The sequence below is a fragment of the Mustela lutreola genome, chromosome 14, assembly GCF_030435805.1.
Source record: "Mustela lutreola isolate mMusLut2 chromosome 14, mMusLut2.pri, whole genome shotgun sequence".
Classification (NCBI taxonomy): domain Eukaryota; kingdom Metazoa; phylum Chordata; class Mammalia; order Carnivora; family Mustelidae; genus Mustela; species Mustela lutreola.
In genome coordinates, this window is record NC_081303.1 from 10,108,260 (window position 1) to 10,133,710 (window position 25,451).

General features: G+C 40.0%; 1 protein-coding gene across 10 annotated transcripts in view; it reads left to right on the forward strand.

The window, feature by feature from the left end:
- Positions 1-25,451, forward strand: part of EFCAB2 (EF-hand calcium binding domain 2) — a 108,672-nt gene that overhangs the window by 8,882 nt on the left and 74,339 nt on the right. For 3 of the 10 annotated variants that reach the window (XM_059145217.1, XM_059145209.1, XM_059145208.1), the window contains exons 2-3: positions 20,752-20,857; positions 22,664-22,826. The exons of 3 other annotated variants lie outside the window; for them this stretch is intronic. The gene's annotated coding sequence lies outside the window, so the exon portion shown is untranslated. The remainder of the gene's footprint in view (positions 1-20,751; positions 20,858-22,663; positions 22,827-25,451) is intronic. 4 more of the 10 variants (XM_059145218.1, XM_059145212.1, XM_059145211.1 and 1 more) reach the window with 2 other exon arrangements.

Here is a 25,451-nt window from a genome sequence, read left to right on the forward strand (position 1 = left end):
CTAACACAGGGTGATCTACTTTCTAAATTCTGTGAGTGCCTTGTGATCCTCTTACACTAATTACATTAATTCTTTTTCAATTTTTTGTAATCAAAGGCACATAATTGCCAGAGTTCATGATCAGTATAAGACACATAGTTGCTTAGTTGTTTATCCTATTACAGTAGAAACTCCATGAAATCAAGAGGCTTTGTTTCATTTACAGCTGAATGCCTGGAATTTGGGGCAGTGTGGAGGTTATAGTAGTCCCTGTGAAAACATTGAATGAATGAGTGAACCAGGAGTAACACATGGAGTAAAGAAATGTAATGTCACCCTTCATGGTCTCATTATGGATAAATGTATTTTTCAGTTAACCTTTAAAAAACATTAAAAATAGCTCAGAGCTACCCCCATTAGGTTTGGAGAGGCACTCAGACTGGAAACATTTAATCTAACCTCATAAAAAACTAGAATGACACATCTGCTTCACCATGGTGATTGAGCACACATGTTTATTTTTATCCTTCTTGAAACCCAACTAGAATGACAGTGAAGGAATTAAAAAAGGCCTTAGACGTTACAAGGGCAGGGAGAGGGGGAGAGGAGATAGCAGCAGTTTGTAAAAAGACATTAAGAGAAGAGAATAGAAAGATTAGGAGAGGGCATAATTTTTAAATGGGTGGACGGGTGGCCATTAGCCTAGCAGAAACAAAGGAAAGAAAAGTCTGTAGAGAAAGGAGCCAAAAAGGAACAAACCAAGTGGAGCTGTACAACCCTGTACAACCCTCAGGATTGACGCAGCAACCATCTGAAGGCGTGTGTGAGGCTAATTCTGGGTGGTTTGGATTGAAGTCCTAGGCAAGTGGTTGGGTCTCTCATTCCTTGGAAAAACCAGGTGATCCCTTCCCTTCCACCCATTCAGGAGACTCTGATTATTATTATATTTTTTTTAGAGAGGTGGGGAGGGGCAAAGGGAAAGGGAGAGAGGAAATCTTAAGCAGGCTCCCTGCTCAGCACAGGGCCAGGCACGGGATCCGATCTCATGATCCTGAGATCATGACCTGAGCAGAAATCAAGATTCAGATATTTAACCAACTGGGCCAGCCAGGTGCCTCTCCCTGATGGCCTCAAATCAGAGAGACAGGTTTTAGGGATGCCAGCCCTGTGGATGGTAGTGGGTGATAGACCATCATTATTATTATTACCATGTTTGGTACAGTAGCTGAAATATTATTAAAATTGGTGTGAAACTCAAGTATTGTCACCTAGATAAAAATCTTTTGAGTAGGACCCAAGATAATAAACCTGAAAAGTGGTAGTATGTTGAATAGGTTGTCCTACAGATGGGGATTTGAAATTCTCAGATTTGCGCTGATGATTACATTATAAGTAGTTCAAGTACTAGAAACTTCAAATGAAAAGTGAAAGGGAATCCAGAGTTTAAAAAACTTCAAGTGAAATCAGTAAATAAAATGAAATTTCATATGAAACTGGGATGTAATCAAATGCGAGGGAAGTTATCTCAAATATGGCCTCGGTTTCAATGACTTTGATCTGTTACAATTTGGCGACCCACTTCCGTAGCTAAACCAGAGATGCCCTAATCTAGAATGGTGGTACCTCTGACATCTTAAATTTTAGTCTCGGGCCTCTAGTCTCTCATCTAGAGCAGTCCATCAGTCTTTGTCTATCCCGGCCCTGCTTGCTTCAGAAGGAGTTTGGGTCGTCCGCATGACTTCATGATGTCATCTCTCTAATCCCCTCACCTACCTCCCTATTCACTCTGTAGCTCTTTTGTTTCGTATATGGGAGAGAAGATACAAGCCCTAAAATAGAAATTCTCTCAATTTCCTGACACATATATATTTATCTGTATCTACCAGATTGTGGAAGGCTCTGAAATGGTTTACTCCATTTCTCATACTGAAAATCTGGTTATCTGGTTATAAATCTTCTAAGACCCTATACTGTTTTCCCGTTGATTTAGGATGGACTAAACTTCAACAGAGCAGACTAGGATGTTTTGTTTCTCCAGGTCCGTTTCTGATCTGTTTGGCACAACCCTTCGTGCATTCGACCCTTTGTCATAATGAACAGTTGGTTGTTCCCATCACAGCAGTGGTGGACCTGTGCACGTGTTTCCCCAGCATGGGCTTCATTTAACAAATTGTTGCTTCATGGTTAAGAATATGAAATCTAGTGGCACCTGGGTGGCTCAGTCGGTTGAGCGCACGACTCTTGATCTCAGCTCAGGTATTGGTCTCAGGGCCATGAGTTCAAGCCTGGTGTTGGGCTCCACCCTAGGTATGGAGCCTACTTAAAAGCAAACAAATGGGACATCTGAGTGGCTAAGTTGCTTGATTTTGGCTCAGGATGTGGTCTCATGGGTCATGGGATTGAGTCCTAAGTTGGGCTTTGCATTCTGTAGGGAGTCTGCTTGAGATTCTCTCTCTCTCCTCCTCTCCTTGCCCAGCTTGCGCTTTCTGTCTCTCAAAATGAATGGATAAATCTCTAAAAACAGGCAAAACCATGAAGTCTATAGTAAATCTTTACTGACTCAAATTCCAGCTCTGCCACTTAAGAGCTGGGTAACTTCAGGGTAGGTACTGATCTATTCTAATTTCTTTCTTTCTTTTTAAAAAATATTTTATTTATTTATTTGACAGAGATCACAAGTAGGCAGAGAGGCAGGCAGAGAGAGAGGAGAAAGCAGGCTCCCCACAGAGCAGAGAGCCCGATGTGGGGCTCGATCCCAGCACCCTGGGATCATGACCTGAGCCGAAGGCAGAGGCTTTAACCCACTGAGCCACCCAGGTGCCCTCTATTCTAATTTCTTCACAAGTCCACTGAATATAGTGGAACCTTCCTCATATGGTGGCAAAGCAGGTAGCAGAGAGCATCACGTGTTAGCAAGAGCAGTGCACAGGTTATCCGTCATTACCTGCCATGCCGGGCACTGTGCTCTACATCGGGGGAAGAATTAGATTAGAGATGATATTACTGTAGAGGAGAGAGCCATAAGAACATAATTATTTAACCACATTTTGGATAAGTGCTTCCAAAAAGTTCAGGGTTTCAGAGGAGGGACACTTAATTTTTTCTTCAGGGGCATTGAGTGTAGCCCTCCCTCTTACTAGTGTTCAGTGGAAGCAAAGCAAATTCAGAAGGCCGAAGCAGCAAAGGAGCCTGGCTTATCCGAGGCATTGAATGAGGGCCAGGGTAGCTGGAATGGAGTGACGTGGTGAGGAGTGATGGGAACTGAGGTTGGCAGAGTAAGCAGAGGTCAGGCCTGTTTGATGACCAAGTTGGAGGGGAGTGGTGCTGACCTCTATTAGAGAGGAAAAGGAAGCCATCGCAGCATTTTAAACAGGGAGATAACACATTCGGTTTATGTTTTTATAAACACATGAACAAATATTTTTGTTCAAGCCTGTTGTCTTGAACCAGGGGCTCCTGGGAGGCTCAGTCGGCTCCATGTCTGCCTTCAGCTCAGGTCATGATCCCAGAGTCCTGGGATCAAGCCCCATGTCAGGCTCCCTCATCAGTGGGGGAGTCTGCTTCTCCCTCTCCCTCTGCACCCTCCTGCCCCTGCTCCTGCTCTCTGTCTCTCTCAAATAAATAAATAAAATCTTAAAAAAAAAAGCTGAAAATTTGCTAAATGAAAGCATGAATGAAAGCTAGTTGAGTAAATATGGTATGCAGTTTTAAGCCTGGTGTTTTAGTGGTACAGTGTCTTTGGATCAAGTTGATTATAAAATAAGAATTCATTAATAACTACTCCCTCCCCTCCTCCAAAAAAAGAAAAACCAAAAAACAAAATACAAAACGAATTGGGTTCTTGACTTTTTAAAAACAGAGTATCTTTGGAATAGGTACTGGCGGTACTTGAGACAAACAGAACAATAGTGTTATTTGTACTTCTTGTTAATTAACCTTAGGGGCATTTCTTTACCTTCTTTGCTGTATGTTTTATACAGTTCTCAAGGGAAGGATTCCTCTTGGGACTTATTATTTCATGTTAATTTCCTAGGAGGGGTTTTGAGCACCTGGTTAAATATTTAAATATGTATAAGATGTCTTAGGTTTAGGAAAGAACTAAGCTGTACTATTTGTTTAAAATTCCACTCTGGAGAGATGCCTGGCTGGCTCAGTCGTAAGAATGTGTGACACTTGATCTTGGGGTCATGAGTTCAAGCCCTACTTTGTTTAAACAAACAAAATGCTCTGCTCTATAACCGTAGGTGATGTGACTTTTATTTTGGTTATGACAGCTCCTTCTGTATTTATTATCATTAGTTTCTTCTTTTGAAATTAAGTGTAACTTTTTTTCTTTTTATGTTTTTTTTTTTTCTTAAAGATTTTATTTATTTATTTGACAGAGAGAGATGGCAAGCAGGCAGAGAGGCAAGCAGAGAGAGAGAGAGAGGGGGAAGCAGGCTCCCCGCTGAGCAGAGAGCCCGATGCGGGGCTCGATCGCAGGATCCTGAGATCATGACCTGAGCTGAGGGCAGCGGCTTAACCCACCGAGCCACCCAGGCCCCCCTCTTTTTATGGTTTGATTTTAATTTGGTATGAGAGCTAATTTTTAGCCTTCGTGTTCCCATTGCTAAAAGGCAAATATAATGTCAAATTGTTGGGTTTGGTAGTATCTAATATGGAATTTTTTAAAATTAATTTTTAAACTTTAATTCCAGTATACTTAATATACAGTGTTGTATTGGATTCAGGTGTACAATATAGCGATTCAACACTTCCATACATCACCCTGTGCTCCATGTGAGTGAAATCATGGTATTTGTCTTTCTGACTTATTTTGTTTAGCGTCACATTCTCTAGCTCCATCTATGTTGTTGCAAATAGCAAGATTTCATGCTTTTTAATGGTAGAATAATGTTCCATTATATATACACACCATTGTATATACACACGCACCCACATCTTTATTCATTTATCGTTGGACACTTGGGCTACTTTTGTAGTTTGCCTATTATAAACAATGCTGCCGTAAACATAGGGGTGCATGTCTCCCTTGGAATTAGTGTTTCTGTATTATTTGGGTAAATACCCAGTAGTGTGATTGCTGTGTTGTAGGGTAGCTCTATTTTTAACTTTTTAAAGAGCACTGATACTGTTTTCCAGAGTGACTGCACGAGCCTGCATTCCCACCAGCAGCACGCAAGGGTTCCTTTTGCTCCACATCCTTGCCAACACCTGTTGTTTCTTGTGTTGTAATTTTAGCTGTTCTGACAGATGTGGTCATTGTGGTTTTGATTTGCATTTCCCTGATGATGAATGATGTTGAGCATCTTTTCATAGGTCTGTTAGTCTTCTTTGGAGAAATATTTGTTCATGTGTTCAGCCCATATTTAATTGGATTCTATTTTTGGGGTGTTGAGTGGTATCAGTTCTTTATATATTTTGGATACTGTTTATCGGATATGTCATTTGCAAATATCTTTTCCCATTCACTAAGTTGTCTTTTCGTTTTGTTGATTGCTTCCTTCACAGTGCAGAAGCTTTTTATTTTGATGAAGTCCCAATAGTTTATTTTTGCTTTTGTTTCTTTTGCCTCAGGAGGCATAGCTAGAAAAATGTGGCTACAGCCAATGCCAGAGAAATTACTCCCAGTGTTCTCTTCTAGGATTTTTATGGTTTCTAGGTTTTATGGTTTACATTTAGGTCCTTAATCCATTCTGAGTTTATTTTTGTGTATGGTGGAAGAAGGTAGTCCGGTTTCATTCTTTTGCTTGCTGTCCAGTTTTCCCAACACCATTAGTTGGAGAAACTGTCTTTTTCCCATTGAATATTCTTTCCTCCTGTGTTGAAGATTAATTGACCATATAATTATGGTTTTATTTCTGGACTCTCTGTTCTGTTCCATTGATCTATGTGTCTGTTTTTGTGCCAATACCATACTATTTTGATAATGTCAGCATTGTAATAACTTCAGAACTCAGATTGTGATAACCTCCAGTTTTGTTTTTCTTTTCCAAGATTGTTTTTGTTATGTGAGGGTCTTTTGTGGTTCCCTACAAATTTAAGGACTGTTTGTTCTAGTTTTGTGAAAAATGCTGTTGGTATTTGGATAGGGATTGCATTAAATATGTAGGCTGTTTTGCATATGTAGACCCTTTAACAGTATTTGTTCTTCTAAAACATGGGCATGGAATATCTTTCCATTTTTTGTGTCCTCTTTAATTTTTTTCATCAGTGTTTTATAGTTTTCAGAGTACAGGTGAAACCCCTTTGGTTAGGTTTATTCCTAGGTATCTTACTAGTTTGGGTGCATTGTAAATGGGATGGTTTTCTTAATTTCTCTTTCTGTTGCTTCTTTGGTAGTGTATAGAAAGGCAATAGATTTTTGCATATTGATCTTGTAGCCTGCAACTAAATTCATTTATGAGTTCTAGTAGTTTTCTGGTGGAGTCTTTAGGGTTTTCTTTATATAGAGGATTATGTCATCTGCAAATAGTGACAGCTTTACTTCTTCCTCACCAATTTGGATGCCTTTCATTTCTTTTTGTTGGGAGCACCTAATATGGGATTAAGGAGAAAAAGGAATTGCTATGTAATGATGTAACTTGCCTCTAACTGGAATTTCACCAAATAAATTGCATTTTATATTATATTGATATATTTATTAATTTAGTTACATTTTTTATAGTAAACAAGTGTTCTGTGTGTTTGTGTGACCTAATGGAGTAGGAACAACTAAAAAATGTAAAGAGCGTTTTTTTAAAGATTTTATTCATTTATTTATTTGTTTATTTATTTGACAGAGAGAGAGAGAGAGATCAAAAGTAAGCAAAGAGTCAGGCAGAGAGAGAGGGAGAAGCAGGCTCCCCGCTGAGCAGAGAGCCCGATGTGGGGCTTGATCGCAGGATCCTGAGATCATGACCTGGGCCGAAGGCAGAGGCTTAACCCACTGAACCATCTAGGCACCCTTGTAAAGAACATATTTTTAAAGGAGTCTAAAATATACACTTTTATTTACTATTTGAAGAAAGATGATTTATTTCACCCAAAACAATAATACAGTATTAAAATATATATAGTGTTATATAGTAACTGCTATAATAATATATAGTATTTTAGTGAAATATCAACAGGTTCCAATATGGTTTATGATTTCATGGAAACTAATAATAATTCTGTGTGAAATTAAATATTTTGCCAGTTTTCTCTTTCTATATATGTTTCATGTGAATGAATAATAGAAAGCTTAGTTTCTCTCAGTTAAGGAATCAGTCCTATTTACAATTATACCATAACTCATAAGATACCTAGGAATAAACCTAACCAAAGAGGTAAAGGATTTGTACTCTAAAAACTACAGAACACTTATGAAGGAAATCGAAGAAGACACAATGAGATGGAAAAACATTCCATGCTCATGGATTGGAAGAATAAACATTTTTTAAAAAAATATTTTATTCATTTATTTGGAGAGTAAGAGTGAGTGAACATGAGCTGGGGGAGGGGCAGAGGGAAAGGCAGAAGGAGACTGTCCACTGATCAGGGATCCCAATTATGGGACTCAATCCCAGGACCCTGGGATCATGACTTGAGCTGAAGGCAGATGCTTAACCAAGGCCCCAAGAATAAACATTGTTAAAATGTCTGTGCTACCCAGAGCAATCTACACTTTCAATGCAATTTCTATCAAAATACCATTGATATCTTTCACAGAGCTGGAACAAACAATACTAAAATTTGTGTGGAACCAGAAAAGACTCCGAATAGCCAAGGGAATGTTGAAAAAGAAAACCAAAGCTGAGGGCACCACAATGCCTATATTATTACCAAACTGTGATCATCAAGACAGCATGGTACTGGCACAAAAACACACAGATCAATGGAACAGAATAGAGAGCCCAGATATGGACCCTCAACTCTATGGTCAACTAATCTTCAACAAAGCAGGAAAGAATATTCAATGGAAAAAAGACAATTCCTTCAGTAAATGGTACTGGGAAAATTGGACAGTCAAATGTAGAAAAATGAAACGACCATTTCCTTATACCATACACAAAGATAAATTTAAAATGGATGAAAGACCTAAATGTGAGATGGGAATCCATCAAAATCATAGAGGAGAACACAGGCAGGTAATAACCTCTTCAACCTTGGCTACAGCATCTTCTTGCTACGTATGTCTCCAAAGACAAGAGAAACAAAAGAAAAAATGAACTATTGGGACTTCATCAAGATAAAAAGCTTCTGCACAGCAAAGGAAACAGTCAACAAAACTAAAAGGCAACCTATGGAATGGGAGAAGATATTTGCAGATGACATCAGATAAAGGGCTGCTGTCTAAGATCTGTAAGGAACTTAACAAACTCAACACCCAAAAATCATAATCCAGTCAAGAAATGGGCAGAAGACATGAACAGACATTTCTCCAAAGAAGACCTACAAATGTCCAACAGACACATGAAAAAATGCTCCGTATCACTTGGCATCAGGGAAATACAAATCAAACCACAATGAGATATCACTTTACACCAGTTAGAATGGCTAAAGTTAACAAGACAAAAGCAACAAATTTTCCATGGAAGTGGAGAAAGGGGAACCTTCTTCCACTGCTGGTGGGTATGCAAGCTAGTGCAGCCACTCTGGAAAACAGTATGGATTTTCCTCAAGAAGTTAAAAATAGAGCTACCCTATGACCCAGCAATTGCACTACTGGGTATTTATTCCAAAGGTACCGATGTTCAGAAAGAAGGGGCAACTGCACTCCAATATTCATAGCAGCAATGTCCACAATAGCCAGACTGTGGAAAGAGCTGAGATGTCCTTCAGCAGATGAATGGATAAAGAAGATGTGGTTCATATAGACAACGGAATATTACTCAGTCATCAGAAAGGATGAATACCTACCATTTACATCAATGTGGATGAAACTGGAGGATATTATGCTAGGTGAAATAAGTCAGTCAGAAAAAGATAATTATAGGGGCGCCTGGGTGGCTCAGTGGGTTAAGCCGCTGCCTTCGGTTCAGGTCATGATCTCAGGGTCCTGGGATCGAGTCCCACATCGGGCTCTCTGCTCAGCAGGGAGCCTGCTTCCTCCTCTCTCTCTCTCTGCCTGCCTCTCTGCCTACTTGTGGTCTCTCTCTGTCAAATAAATAAATAAAATCTTTAAAAAAAAAAAAAAAAAAAAAAGAAAAAGATAATTATAGAGTTTCACTCATGTGGAATATAAGAAATAGTGCAGAGGATTATAGGGGAAGGGAGCAAAAGCTGAAGGAAGAAATTAGGGAGAAAAACCATAGGAGTCTCTTGACTGTGTGACTCAAACTTCCCTTGCAGAAGGGGAGGTGGGTGGGGAGATGGGGTACTGAGTGATGGGCATTAAGGAGGGCATGTGATGCGATAAGCATCACTGTTATATGTGACTGCTGAATTATTGAACACTATTTCTGAAACTAATGATGTACTGTATGTGGGCTAATTGAATTTAAATTAAAAAAAAAAAAAGAAAACTTAGTTTCTCTCAGTCAAATCTGTATACCTTACTTTTCCTGAGATACTGAGCAACTTTTCCAAATTAGAAAAACTTAGAAATTATGATGGGTAACTTTGATTGAATATTACTAGAGTTCCGATAGTACCTTTCAAAATAAACTTGTGAGATAAATATACAAATAAATAAATGAGATACTGTTTTTTTTACAGGTGAGAAAAACAGAATAGCTGAGCAGTTAGGTAATGTTTTCAAAAGGTTACAGTGCTAATAAGTGGTGGATCTGTTCTTTAAGCCCAGTCTGGCTCTAGAGTGTATGATCTTAACCACACTGTGCTGCAATTTGGAAACAGTGCCCAAATTTGTTAAAAGTAAGGTGTTAACAAAGTTTGTTTGTTTTTGTTTTTGTTTTTTTAAGATTAACTAAAGCCTATACTGTAGGGTGCCCGGGTGTCTCAGTCCGTTAAGCCAAGTAAAGTAGTTTTACCTGCTTGCACTCTTCTGAATCCAGCTAATTCCTAGTAAAAAAAAAAAAAAAAAAAAAAAAAAACCAAAAACCAAAAAACAAAAAAAAAACAGGGGCACCTGGCTGGCTCAGTTGGTGGAACGTGTGACTCTTGATCTTGGGGTCGTGAGTTTGAGCCCCACACTGGGCACAGAGATTACTTAAAACAAAACAAAACAAAAACAAATAAAACAGTGCCTGACAAATGAGGAGCACTGTTGTTGAGAACAGTGCTCAACAAATGTTATGTGTTATCGTAGTCACCTTCAATATTTTTCTTACCATGGACACCTGGGTGGCTTAGTCGTTAAGCATCTGCCTTCAGCTCAGGTCATGATCCCAGGGTGCTGGGATCAAGTCCCACATTGGGCTCCTTGCTGAGTGGGGAACTAGCTTCTCCCTCTGCCCTCTGTTCCCCCTGCTTGTGCTCTCTCTCTCTCGCTCTCACTCTCTCTGACAAATAAATGAATAAAATCTCTTTTTAAAGGCCTGTACTTTATTCAAGTTTCCTTTATTTTTACTTAATGTCCTTTTCCTGTTCCAAGATACCATTTGGGATACTATGATACAGTTAGTTGTCTCCCTAGGCTTCTCTTGGCAGTTTCTTAGACTCTTCTTGTTTTTGATTACCATTTTGACAGTTTTGAGGATTAGCGGTCCTTTAGAATGTCCCTCTATGGGAATTTGTTTAATGTTTTTTCTAATGACTAAATCAGGTTTATGGGATTTGGGGACGAAGATCACAGAGGTAAAGTGCCATTTCCCCTAACATTACATCTAGGTACAGACTCTCAGTTTATGCCACTGTTGATGTTTACGTGGATCATTTGGCTGAGGTAAGTGTTTGTCATGTTTTTCCACTGTAAAGATACTCTTTTCCCTCCTTCCCATACTATAGCCTTTGGAAGGAAGTCACCATGCAAAGCTCATACTGAAGGAGTAGGGAGTTATGCTCTGCCTCCTTGAGGGTAGAGAATTTAAATAAATTATTTGGAATCAATCTGTGCAAGAGATTTGTCTCTTCCATTTATTTGCTTACGTGATCATCTATATATGTCAGTATAGACTCATGGGTATTTATTTTATACTATGGGTTATAATCCAGTACTACTTTGTTCTGTTGCTCAGACTGTCTCAGTTTTGGCTATTGGGAGCTCTTTCAGTTGGCTCCTCTGTCCTTTTGATATAGTACCATCAATGTAATTTTTAAAAAAAGATTTATTTATGTATTTGAGAGAGATGGCCAGTGGATAAAGGGGCAGAGTGAGAGTGAGAGGGAATATCTCAAGCAGACTCTCCACTGAGCTCAGATCCCCATGTGGGGCTTGATCCCAGGAGCCTGAGATCATGACCTGAGCTGAAATCGAGAGTCAGGAGCTGAACTGGCTGAGCCACGAAGGCACCCCTGAATTGTTTGTCTTTCTTTTTCTTTCTTTCTTTCTTTCTTTTTTTTTTTTTTTTTTTTTAAGTATTTTCTTATTTTCTGGCAACAAGATACTCTGGGCTCATCCTTTTTATTTTTTGCCCTAGTCCTAGGACCAGCCATTTCTCAAAGAGCCTAGTTCCTTTTTTTTTTTTTTTGGAGAATGGTACTAGAAACCAACATGTGGTTACTAGGCTTGCTCACTGCTACAGGAATGTTACAGCTTCTAGGTGCTCTCTGCTGACCGATCAATAAAATACGTGTTCCCACTAACCTATGCCTATACATACATCTATAAAGATTTATCTCTGTAGTCATCAGTATCAACATTTAGCTGAACGTGAGTTCATAATGATATCTCCAGCTCCAATCCACGATGACATGGATCATTCCAACCTACCATTGCTTAGCATTAAATTTCCACTCTGGCAGTGAGAAACGTGGCTCCCACCACACACCTAACATTTACTTTATTGTTCAGTTCCAGTACCTATGCAGGGTCAAAATTGTTAACTCATACCCCTGTGGGAAACAGCATTATTAACTAGAACACAGTGCTTATGCACAGTTCCTTTTGCCTTTAGTCTTACATATCCCGCTCATTTCCAACGTTACTTAGGTCAGCGTTTCCCTCCGCCTTTTCCTTCAGTGAGATTGTTTCATACATTTTGTCATACAGGTATTTTCTTGGGACTTGGGACTGCTTGACCTCCTAAATGATTTTCATTTTAATTGGCATACCTTAAGGTTCACTCTTTGTTCTGTGGGTTCTAACAAATGCAATATCATATATCTATTAGGGTAGTAGAATATAGAATAGTTTCATCACCCTAAAAAATTCCATCATATATTCTGTTATCTTCTGCTTCACATCCTTGACAGCGACTCATCTTTTTCCTGCCTCCATAATGTTGATTTTCCAGAATGTCACATTATTGGAATTATACAGTACATAGCCTTTTCAGACTGGCTACTACCAATATGTAGTGTTTCAACATGTCTTTTCAGGGCTTGATAGATCTTTTTTAATCCCTGAGTAATATTATAATGCATGGATGGGTCACGGTTTATCTATTCACCTATTGACAGATATCTTAGTTCTTTCCAAGTTTTGGCAATTATATGTAAAACTTCTAAAGCAGTCAAGTGTAGGTTTTGTGAGGACCAAAGTTTTCAACTCAAGTGGGTAAATATCAAGGAGTGTGACTGATAGGTCATGTATGTTAAGACTATGTCAACCATTGTAAGAAACTGCCAAATTGTCTTGCAAAGTGGCCACACCATTTTGCATTCTCACAGGCAATGATGAGATTTCCTGTTGCTTCACATCTTTGCCAGCATTTGGTTTTACTAGTTTTTTGAATTTTAGCTCTTCTAATAGGTGAGTAGTGGTATCTCATTGTTGTTTTAATTTTCAGTTCCTTTTTTTAATTTAAGATTTTATTTATTTATTTGACAGAGAGAGACACAGCGAGAGAGGGAAGACAAGCAGGGGGAGGGGGAGAGGGAGAAGCAGGTACCCCGCTGAGCTGGGAGGCTGATGTGGGGCTTGATCCCAGGACCCCGGGACCATGACCTGAGCCAAAAGCAGATGCTTAACGACCAAGCCACCCAGGCGCCCCTAATTTTCAGTTCTTGAATGACATATGATGTTGAGCATCTTTTCATATGTTGATTTGTCATCTGTATATCTCCTCTGGTGAGGTTCTGTTCAGAACTTTTGCCCATTCCCCCACCCCAGCTTTAGTGAGGCATAGTTGACAAATAAAATGATAAGATATTTAAAGTGTACATTGAGATGATTTGATATATGTATGCATTGTGAAAGGATATTTCTCATCTAGTCAGTGAACACCATTACCCCTTAACATATGTGTGTGTGCACGTGTGGTGAGAATACCTATTTTTCCCCCAAAGATTGATTTATTAGCGAGAAAGTGAGCGAGAGAGAGAGTGGGCTGAGAGACAGAGGGAGAGAGTGAGAAATCCTCAAGCAGACCCCCTGCTGTACATGGAGCCCCATGCGGGGCTTGTCCCCAGGATTCCAAGATCATGATCTGAGTCAAAATCAAGCGTCAGATACCTAACTGACTGAGCCACCCAGGTACCCTGAGAATGCCCATTTTTAACCTTGGGTTGTTAGTTTCCTTCTTGTTGAGTTAATAAAATAATTTTTAATGGATGATCTCTTTTTAGTATTAGTCTTCCTGGTAATCATTCTGGTTGCATCTATTGAGAGCTTGTTGACTGTGAACCAACTTTATGATTGGTTCCTTTTTTTTAATGGTAATCCTTCTATGTGCATCATTACATTTATCTTCACAACAACTCTGTGAGGTATTGTTCTCAAAATAGACTAGTAAGAGGCAGGGCCAGTTTGGTCAGCATTATCCTATTATCTGCTGCTTAAACTTAATGTTCCAAGTTTCTGGAAAATTATGTAAACGTTTTAACATTGATTTAAAATCAGTAAACAGAAATCCATAAGGAAACTGTGTTTCTTCTTCACATTCGGTGTTTTTCAAGTCATTTTCATGTAGTTTATAGAAAAGAAAGAGTTTTTTCCCCCTCCTGGATTTCATGGTGCAGAATGTAAAGAAAGTTACGAACATTGTTAAAAATCGGTTAGTTTTCATAGAAGGCCATTCACATCTTGTGACTGTGTGTTTCAAAAACCATAGAAAAAACAGAGGTAGGAAAAGCTGATGGGGAACCGAAAACTGTAATAAGCTCTCTCCTAAACCATAGAATGTAGTTGACAGACATCTTTTTATAGACATGTCTGTGATTGTACACTTTTTTTAGGCTTGAAAATTTTTTCACCGAGGAAAACCTTTCTGTAATTTATAAAAGCTGTTTACAGTAAAATAGCAAACTATTACAAGACAGAAACCTACCCAGCTCACTTTGGAGCTCTCTTGGACCACATTTCCATAAAAGTGTAGACAACAGCCACAGTAGAACACAATGAAGCCTTTGTTTAGCAAGGAGATGTTTTTAAATACTACTTCTAAAATAATTTTTCAAACCTTGAATTCTTTATAATTTTGAGAAAGTGACAAAGGCAGATGAGAGAGGAAAAGAAAAGGAAAACTAACCTGATTTAGCAAAATTTGTTAAACAACTAGGATTACAGAAATCAAGGAATGAGTTTGACACAGTCCTTGAATTAGTTAATGGTTACCATGCAACCAATTACCCCCAAACCAGAAGCTTAAGCCACCAAACACTTACCATTTCACACAGTTTCCAGATGTAGCTTTAGTGGGTGATTCTGGCTCAGATTTTCTTACAAGTCTGGGGCTCACTGACATGGCTGTTGGCAGGAGGCCTCAGTTCCTTAATGGTTGTTGGCCAGAGGCCTCAATTTCTTGATACATGGGACTCTCCACAGGCCATTTAAATGCCCTTGCAACCTGGTATCTGGCAGAGAGAGTCAGCTGAGAGACACAAAGCTGGATACAGGTCAAGACAGAAGCCACAATATTTTGTATAACCTAATTTCAGAAGTGACATACCATTATTTTTGCCATATTTTATTGGTGACATAAACTAACACTGATATAATATTGAAGGTGACTGTGCAGTAGAGTGAATACCAAGAGGTCGGAGTCATTGGGAACCATCTAGGAGGCTAGCTAGCACGGTCTTCCCTCGGGCTCCCAATGATCCACTTCCCTCCCACATGCAGAGTACACCTACCGACTATCAAGGCCCACCAAAGACTCATCCCATTACAGTACGAGATAGAAGTCCAGAATGTCATGTCTAAATTGAGTCTTGGTGTGGATGAGGTTCCTTGGCTGCAGCTACTTAAGTATTGTCTCTTGATGTCTTCTCTCGAGCAGTAGACCTGTCAACCAGAGAGAGAAGTTACTTGCTACTTCCCACCCAATGTGCAATGGCAGTGTAGGTGAGGGATAACCTCCATAGACAATTCTACCAGAAAAGTGGAGGGTGGGGGGAATAGGAGGCACACAGGAGTTACTGGTGCATAAAAGCCAACTGGGCAAATGTTGGAAGGGTCTTGATCAGGACTTCATTCTACTGTTCACAAATGATTCTAGATGGCTTTTAGCTCTACTGCCTGGGTTCTGTCTACCCTCTCTGTGCTTTATGAGAATTAGTATATGTTTTCAGCTGACCACTTTTCTAAACCTGTTTCCTGCTGATAGAATTTTGGGGAGTCCAAAGACTTTTTTTTTTTTTTTTTCATTTTGTACTGTGTATCCTCTGTCGGTCCAAGCTGGAGCTGTCTCTAGAAATATAATAATCTTAGAATCTTCTTGGGTCTCCTGTGAATCTTGTCCTTTAGACAAAAACCCATACCCAACTTTATTTGAGACAAGCCATTCTCTCCATTGGGCCTTTGCTCACACAGAAGCATGAAACCCTACTGCTTGATCAAAACGATCTGTGGGATACGCCTTCAAACTCTTGAAAAAAAATTTTTTTTTCCATTTTGCTTGGTGCCCCGAGACACTATGTTTGATCTTTCTGAGGTCTTAACAAAGGATTTTATAACCAAATACTCTGTTTCATGTTTAGACTGTGTTTTCCTGGCATCACCCCAAATTCGATCTTTGCCCAGAAGCCATTTCTTATCTTAGCATCTATTGCCATCTGGAGAGGCAGGGAATTTTCACAACTAGCAATTCCTGGCTCCTTTTTATTTAACAGGTTTTCCTTTGGGTTATCTTCCTCCTCTTGCATTTTATTACAGGCAGCCAAAAAGGACCAGGGAGCACCTTCAATACTTTTCCTAGAGATTCCTAGACCACTAGGTTCATTGGGTGTGTTTTCTACTCTCCATGGTAATAAGAATTTTTTCTGCAATTCATAAAAACGCTCCCCCTTTGTAGTTGCCACTGTGATTTTTCTCACTTGCCTTTAAGCTCTAACATCCTACTCAAAGGCCAGCACTACCTGACTCCAAAGCGTCTCCTGAATTATTAGGGTTTGTTTTGGTAGCATCTCACTTGCAGATACCCAAATTCTGTACTATTACTGTTATCTATTAGTTATTAGAGATAGATATTTAATTATTAGAGATAGAGATAGAGGGGAACAGAGAGAGAGAGGTAGACAGTAAGACAAGAGCCTAACATCAAAAGTGATGTACCATTACATCTGCCATTTTCTATTGTCACATGATGAGCCCCAGTATAATGGGAAAGTTTGTTTGCCCTCTTCCTCCTGCCTTTAGGAATTCCGTAGTCCAGCAACTACTTATCAGTGCCTACAGGTTCCAAGCATCGTGTGAGACTATCATGTGCTGTTCACCTTGTATATACGCCCCTGAAAGGAGCTGCTACCTCCAGTTGAAGCTTAAAGAGATCAAATAGCTTATTGGAGAACTCACCAGAGAACATAGATTTTAACCTAAGTTTGTGGGGAATAAATGACTTGGGAGCCCGGGCCCTTGGGTAAGAGAGTGGATAAATATTTCATAGGATTATTGTTTTTGTTTTTAAGCATAAATTTTCTTCAGGATACTTATGTTCAGCTGTAGCTATGTGACTTCTCTTTCATATGGGGATGTCTTTGGCCAATTATATTTTCTTGTAGTTCCTTCTCCATGTGGCTCTGAACTACTTTAGCTGGCCTGTCCCATCCTTCTCCCGATGTTCTTCTCGTCACTTTCCATGGAGTCCTTTGGAACTTCAGATTTAGTCTAATTTGAACAAACTTCTTTACAAATACTCTTTCTAGAACATTCCCCTCATTTCTTTTTCTTATTTAACCCTGGCATTTCTTCTGGAACACCACTTCTTTTGGTGCCATCTTGAGTAAGGGCTGTTCATTTTCCCATGTCTTTTTGTCTTCATGTAATAAGTTGAATCAGCCCAGTTCTACTTTCAAATTACTGCTCGCCTATCTATCTATCTATCTATCTATCTATTTACTTAATTTTATTTTATTTTTGGATTTTTTTTTGTTTTTTTGTGTTTTTTTTTTTAATTATTTTTTAGATAGCACAAGCCAAGAGAGGGGCAGACGGAAAGAGAGAGAGAGAGAATCTCAAGCAAATTTCACACCTAGTTCAGAGCCCAAAGCAGGACTCAATCTCATGAGCCTGAGATCATGACCTGAGCAGAGACCAAGAGTCTGACACTTAACCAACCGAGCCACCCAGACACCCCTGCTCTTTCATTCTTATATAAAAATTCTTTTCCTTTGAAATTTACCCCATCTTACCCACCTCTCTTTGTCACTGTCATTTGTCATCTCCCTCTAACTTGCTCTTTGTTGAGCAAAGCTTTTGGTACTTCCTGAGCAGTTTTCTCTTCATCCCAAATTCCACCATCATTCTGGGTGGGTTCAGTGACCAGCTAGACCACTCATCCAACACACTAGTTTCATAATTCCTTGTTCTTTTCAACCTCAATGACCTGAAATCCCACTCCTTTTCAAGATCCTACTCTCCTGGCTAAATCTTATGAGCCACTTTGAAATCTTTGCTCTTCCTTTCCATCAATTGGCTATGATCTCCTAGATTTCAGGGGTGCTCTGCTTCCTTACATATAAAATCCTTGCTGTTGGGGCACCTGGGTGGCTCAGTTGGTTATGTGTTTGACTCTTGATGTTGGCTCAGGTCATGATCTCAGGCTTATGAGATCAAGCCCATGTTGGGCTCTGCACTGGGCATGGAGCCTGCTGAAGATCCTTTTTCTCCCTCTCCCTTTGCCCCTCCCCCCTAAAAAAGTAATAAAATACATGAATCTTACCAAGATCTCTAGTTTCCTTGATCCTTCTCCTTCTTTCCCACTCACAGTTTATCAAGCAAAACTGATTCTAGCTAATGTAAGAAGAAAAGAACTTACCAGACAATAACAAGGAGCTCACAAAACAGGCAAGAACCAAGAAGGTTCAGCATTCTGTACTACAGCTAAAGTAATGCTATAAGGGCAGTCTAGTTACTATGCCACTGCTGGTACCACTGCCCCGGACCACTGCCACTAAATTCTTGCTGTTATTGCTTCCATCAGCCCCATAGGTAATTAAAATTGTCCCTCATTTTTATATTACCTCCTTAAGATTCAAAATCGTGCACAAGAACATCTGATTGGCTGAGCCTGGTTCACATGCCTGTTGCACCAGAAGACTGTGAGAGCGAAGATCTCGCCTCTTGAGCTTACTTAGTGAGAGGACATTGTATTCAGCTAACCTACCCAGCAGAGTCCACCCAAACAGGAAAAATATTTGGATCCTGAGTGCCACAGAAGTGAAGAATGAAAAGGAGAGGAAGGAAAAGAAGAGGAGTGTGTGGGGGGGAATGGAGGAAAGGGAAGAGGAGGAGGAAAAAGAGGAAGCGAAGACACCCATGGTTGTCTCCTTTAGCCCCTGCTGGCTTGGGGACAGGGTCGGGGGGTGCTGTCTGCTTAAAGCTGTCTGTTCCAATGTCCGCCTCCTTATTCTCAGTAGATGATCTTACATTGTATTTCAAAAATGGTAGCCGTACGGCCCAGACCCCTCAACTTGTTGCTTCTACCTTTAAAACATATCCTCCACACTCTCCTTTCCTGCTGTCCTTTTTATTTTAGTAAAAGAGCTGGCTGTTCCTGCTCTTGTTCAAGGCTAATTTTCTCATTTGTATTCATGATCTCATTCACGCTTGTCTTCTCCAGGACTTTTCTTCAGTAATTAAGACTTTCTTTCCTCTCTCTCTTTTTAAAAAAATTTTCTTTAAAGTAATCTCTACACCCAAAATAGGGCTCAAACCCATGACCCCGAGATCAAGAGTCATACGCTCCACTGATTGAGCCATCCACATGCCCCCCGTCTCTTTGTTAAGATTACTAAATAATATCTATGCCAGAAATCTTTGAATGCTAGAGATATAAAGATGTATTTGATGCAGTTTTGAAGGAGTTAGTATTTAATAGGGAAAAATAGACACAAAGAGTTGGTTGCAGTGCAATTATTTGCTCATAATCAGAATTATTTGTGTAAGTCGTTTACTTTCTGGTTATCCATTAGAGTGTTAACATCCCTTTGTTCTCTGCTGTGTCTTCAGCATCTGGTACCTAGTTGGTGCTCAATAAATATTATTGCATGAACAACGAGAAGCAAGCACAGGGCTCAAGGATCCCAGAGGAGGGGTGGTTGACTCAGCCTAGGGAATGAAAGAGGGAAGTTTGGGGGCGGGAGGCAGGGAAGGGAGGCTGCAGGAGCAGTATCTTCAAGGTTTAAGGTCAGCAGGGAAGACACGAGCGAAGAGTACCAGGCAGAGACAGGAGCAGGAACAAAGGAGGGACTGAAGAGGAGGTGGACGGCATGAGCCGTTAGGTGTTAAATAGTTCTTAACAGTTAACATTTATGGAGTGTTTACATACGCATTCTAAGTATTCTGTGATAAGGTATGATTCCCACTGTAGAGAAGAAGAATAACTTGGATTCTTAGGGGCCACTTAGCCTATAAACATTAGAGCAGGGATTTCGTTTGGGTTCTTTCTGGCTGCAAAGCCTGGTCTTAAATCTACCCTGTTCGACTCATGTGGTTCTCCAACTTGGCCAGTCATCAGATCTCCCGAGGGGCTCTGCCTGGCTCTGCCCGGGATACTGAATCCAAACTTCCAGGGGCAGAGCTTAGAGATCCCTAGTGTCATCAAGTTCTTGGGTGCTTGCCGGATGAGTGGCCTGGTCCTGCCTCTGGTGTCCAGAGCCAAGTCACCGATCAGACCACGGCGATCTGGTGTTCCTCCGGGTCTTTGACCGCATCCTGTAGGGGTGGGGGCAGAGTCTGAAGGATTTTAGCTGGAAACTGATGTCTCAGATACCCAGGTTTGCACCCCACTTTGGCAGCAATGTGAAGGATAAAGTTGAGGGTACAGGTTGCAAGCAATAAGAACATTTATCTTTAGATTTCTGCCGCAACTGATCCTTCCTTTCTGCCCACAAATATTCTCAAATCTCTATTTTTTTCCTCATAGTCTTGCCAGTCTTTCAATTATGTGAGTTTCCTCTTTTTCCTTGCTAAATTCTTAAAAGAAACAGCTGTGCTCAATGGCAGGTTTCAGTCAGGTCAAGAAATACCGCTTCGTATGTTCTTCATTCTTGCCTCACCTTTAAAATGCAGCTTCCCTTCCGTTGTCCTCTGCTCTCTCTAAGGTCATCTTTCATTCAGTAAATACTGAATGTTATTTGCAAGCTGGTCCTTTCTCAGATTTTGGGTTGAAATGGGGTCCAAGAAAGGGATTAAAGGAATGAGAGTATGGGTCAGCCGCAGAGTAATCAGTCAACAAAGTGTCGTGTGCCAACCTGTTCCCGAGCCAGAGGCACGCACAGATGGCCCACACGCAGTTATAAGTCAGAGGATCCTCCATCTGAAGACAGATGGAGGATCTGATGGAAAATTACTTTGGTTTTCGATAGGCTGAGTTTGCGGAGAAGAGATTTGTAGTGGACATACGCACTGTCACTTGGCTGAGAAGGGGTTACAAGCTAGACAAACAGATGTGGTCGGTCACAACGTGAAGTGGTAAGCCTCAGTGCCTTTTACGCATTAAATTCACAAAATGTTTCTATAATAATTTGTACCTTTGTAGTTGTTTATATCTTGAGTCAAAGTCTTCTGCTTATGATAAATATATCATGAGGGGTTTAGTTTATCTTGATGTACTATTGTTTAAAACGACACAAGGATTCAATCTGACTTTTAGATTTGGATCATAATTGTATAAGAACCTCTCAAATGGTTGCATTTTAGTAGACTAAAAAAGTACTCTTTTTTGGTATATTTTATGTACTCCTTCCCCTCATTTTCTGTTTTCTTTCTTTCTTTCTTTCTTTCTTTCTTTAAATATTTTTATTTACTTATTTGACACAGAGAGAGGGAGCACAAGCAGGGGGCGCAGCAGGCAGGCAGGCAGGCGGGGAGGAGAAGGAGGAGGAGGAGCGGAGGGAGAAGCAGGCTCCCTGCCGAGCAAGGAGCCCTACTTGGGGCTCGATCCCAGGACCCTGGGATCCTGACCTGAGCCGAAGGCAGGCTTCACCGACTGAGCCACCCAGGCGCCCCTCTGTTTTTCTGTTTTCAATTCAGGCTGTATGTCCCTCATTTTATTTTTTTCTACTCATGCTATTTTTCTTTTTATTGCTTTATTCCCCACTAAGTTGTCTCAATAAAGAATGAACATCAACCTATTTTGTTTTTTAAAGTTTTGCATCAAATTTTTACTGCTTTTGGTTCGTTTGTTGTCGTTATTGTTACGAAATGTTTCCTGAAGCTGGGTAAGCAGAAATAACACTCAGACTTGTTTGCAAACCTTCCTCTCTGGGTAGGACTCATCAGTATCATTGCATGACCTTTAAGTTTTAAGACCCTACGAGGGGAACATATTGAAAATAGGCCATAAAACTGACCATAGTTGGGGCAATTATCTAAAGAAGGAAGCAAAGATTTAGGATGCCCAAGTCCTGTTTTATTATGTGCCATTTATTTAATGTGAAGTTGAACAATTTTTTGTGCCTTTTTTTTTACAGCTATATACAAGTATTAGGAAACTTATAAACATTTCAGAGATTCAAAACTTTTTATGAAGAATTACATATAAATCTTAAATATCAACTCTATTATATATGATATCTATAATCCAAGCAATTTTTTCAAAGCATTGAGAAGCAGCATAATGTAGTTAAAAGAAGCTATGTGGACTTGTGCTTGAATCTTCAATATCCCCCTTGCTAGGTACTTTTCAAGTCACTTATCTGACTTTCTAAGCCTCAGTCACCTCATCTGTAAGGCTATTAACAGCTAGTCCAGATGATTTTTGTGAGAAAGAAAACAGCGGCTCCCATCTAATGAACATTTCTATGAGCCACAGTCAGGATATGCCTTGTCTCTCTTATCCTCACAGAGACTTGCAAGGTAGCTGCTAGTATTATTATCATTGTTATTATTATCACAACATTATATGTTGATGAGGCAACTAAGACTTAGGGAGATTCGGTAATTTGCTAAAACTACCAAAATTACCAAATTTGGTCATTTCCTAAGAGTTTGAGTATTGAAGGTGCCTGGGTGGACCAGTCAGGTAAAAATCAGGCTCTTGATCTCAATGCAGGTCTTGATCTCGGGTCACAGGGTTGGGAGTTTAAGTCCTGTGTTGGGCTCCATGCTGGCTGGGGAGCCTACTTAAAAAAAAAAAAAAAAAAAGAGTTTGAGGATTCAATCCGTTTTGATTTTAGTTTTGTATTTTTTGGGGGGATGCAATCAGTTTTGTCCAACTTTAGAACTTTATTTTTTTTTAATATTAATCACATTAAAATTTTTTTATTTATTTGTCAGGGAGAGAGAGCAGAAACAGGGGGAGCAGCAGGCAGAGAGAGAGGCCGGCAGAAGGGGAAGCACACTTCCCATTGAACAAGGAGCCCAACATGGGGCTCCGTCCCAGGACGCCAGGATCATGACCTGAGCCGAAGGCAGCTGTTTAACTGACTGAGCCACCCAGGTATCCCCAGAATTTTAATTTTTAAATGAAATCATCACAGATGTCACACTGAACCTTGTGTCTGACCTACAGTACAAGTATTACACTCGTTTTTCAAACCTGTTTCCCACACTCGGTAATGCAAATGAAGCTGATAGCCATCTTTCCCATCTTAGGATACAAAGTAAAGGTAATCTCCAAGTTACAAGTTCTCAACATAATAAAAATAGCCTATGTTTTTAAGTTATTGCCAAGTACTATGCATGAAGCACTTTACACGTGATATTTGATGCTCGCAGGGGCCTTATAGTATAGGGACTGTCATTAGCATCATTTGACAGATAGGAGACTCAGGCCCAGAGAGATCGAGTAACTTGCCCAAGATCACACAGCACCCAGCAAAGCTGGGATCTGAGCAGTGAGTGCCGAGCATATGGGCCACATTATTTCTATATGTTTTGTAGACCACAGTGCCTAGTGGCTGCTCAACAAATATTTGTTAGTTGAGTAAAGGAATGAATGAACTAATGAATGAAGCAAGCGCGACCTCTCCTTTACCCTTCTCACACCAGGCCTTCCGTTGGTTACTGACTTACTGGTACCACCGTCGGATATGATCCGAGCTACTGTTTCTTCCCCATGATCCTCTTCCTTCTGTCCGCTCAAGAATTATGTAGTGGCTGTACCCAAGCTCTCACATATGGCCAGATACGGTGGTTTGGTCTCTTGTTGAGGGGCTTGGGGGAAGGAGGCTGGAAGCTTGCCCTGGGCTCTTGTGGGCCGTGCGTTGTGGGTGTTCACACCGTGGAGTGTCCCTGTGGTTTTTTCATTTATTTCCTTATCATTTGATCATATAACAAATTTTATTGAACACTAAGTACTTGCTTTGTGTCTGCTTGGGTGCTTAGGATGCTAGGTGTCCTAGTGATACGAGAGTGTTGAGAGCAGATGAGGTCTCTGACTATTGAATTGAGGGTCTAATAAGGGAGGGGAAGGAAACAGTCAAGCAATTCGGACGCTTTGGGAAGCAGAGGGTGCAGGGGGATGCGGTCGTCTCCTCAGGATCGCTGTAGGAATCCCCCAATGGGCTCTACCTCCCACTGAGTTGCCTTCATAGCAGCAAGAGGGAGCTTCCTTGTTTATAAATCTTGCTAGATACTCACTGCTTTTTTTTTTTTTTTTTTTTTTTTTTTTTAATTTACTTGACAGAGATCACAAGTAGGCAGAGAGGCAGGCAGAGAGAGGGGGAAGCAGGCTCCCCACTGAGCAGAGAGCCCGATGCGGGGCTCGATCCCAGGACCCTGGGATCATGACCCGGGCCGAAGGCAGAGGCTTTAACCCACTGAGCCACCCAGGCACCCCAATATTCCCTGCTTTATAAATCTTCAGTTGATATCTGTTGCCCTTAGGATAAAATCCAAATTCCTTTAATGTGTCTCACACAAAAAAAGTTCCCATCCCTACCTTGCAGTATAAAAATGTTTAGGAGCTCAAGCTTGAACTTTTCCTCGTGTTTTTTAGTTTCTTTTTTGGAAACTGCATTGTAGTACAGTTATATACTTTTGTACAATTGTACAATTTTGCTTTTTATAATTTTGAATTATTTTTTAAGGAAGAGAAAAAACGGATCAAGTTAATGTAAAGGATATATAATTTTTAAGATTTATTTATTTGGGAGAGAGAGAGCATATAAGCAGGGAGAGGGGCAGAAGGAGAGGAAGAAAGAAAATCCTCAAGCAGACTCCCCGCTGAGCACCGAGCCCCATGACCTTGAGATCACAGCCTGTGCCAAAATCTAGAGCAGGCTGCTTAACTGACTGAGCCACCCACGTGCCTGTAAAGGGTATAATTTTTAAAAGCACATTTAAGAATTAGTACCTTGCAAGCACCGCCCCCCCAAGAATGTTGTGGGGGGTCCACAATAATCAAAAAGCCTTCCTGCTTATTAACACTCTCAAAAAATACTTTTAAGATTCTAATTTTATCAAAATAGATAAAACTTCAGTCAGTATACTTAAAAATTTATAAGATTGTCTGAAATGAGGCCTGTATCACCGTGGTTCTTTCATAAACGTGCTTGCTAACCGGTGTTTCTGGTATAATTTCACCATCTGACCATCTTATAAAAGTGCTTATTTTCACATATGGTCATTCCATTTTCTGCTAAATGGGCATTCTATAAAAGGTAACATTTTCTAGAGCACCTGCTGAACATGACATTTCTGTGAAATTTAATATGTTATTGCTAATATTCTCCCCCAGGCTCGGCAAAATTGCATATACCTTACTGAAACCTTACATACTAATTTCCACTGTACTAAATTTGTGATACTCATACTGAATTAGATGTGACCATGAATTAAATAGACAGAATTACTTGGGTTTTCAACCAGTTATTTTCTCCTATATGTGAAGGTTGTAGTTTAAACATATTCAGTGGCAAAAAATTGTTATTTCCAGAGCACATTTATTAATTATGGCTTTATTTCTATCAACATGTTATAACTTAACAAGAGTTAAGTATAAATAAGACTGTGCTTTGTGAAAAGTGACAGAGTATGGATTTTTAAAAATTTGTTAAGACTTCAGTAAATGTCATTAATGGTGGTTATAGTCAATACAGTGCTTCCTTTTTTTTTTTTTTTA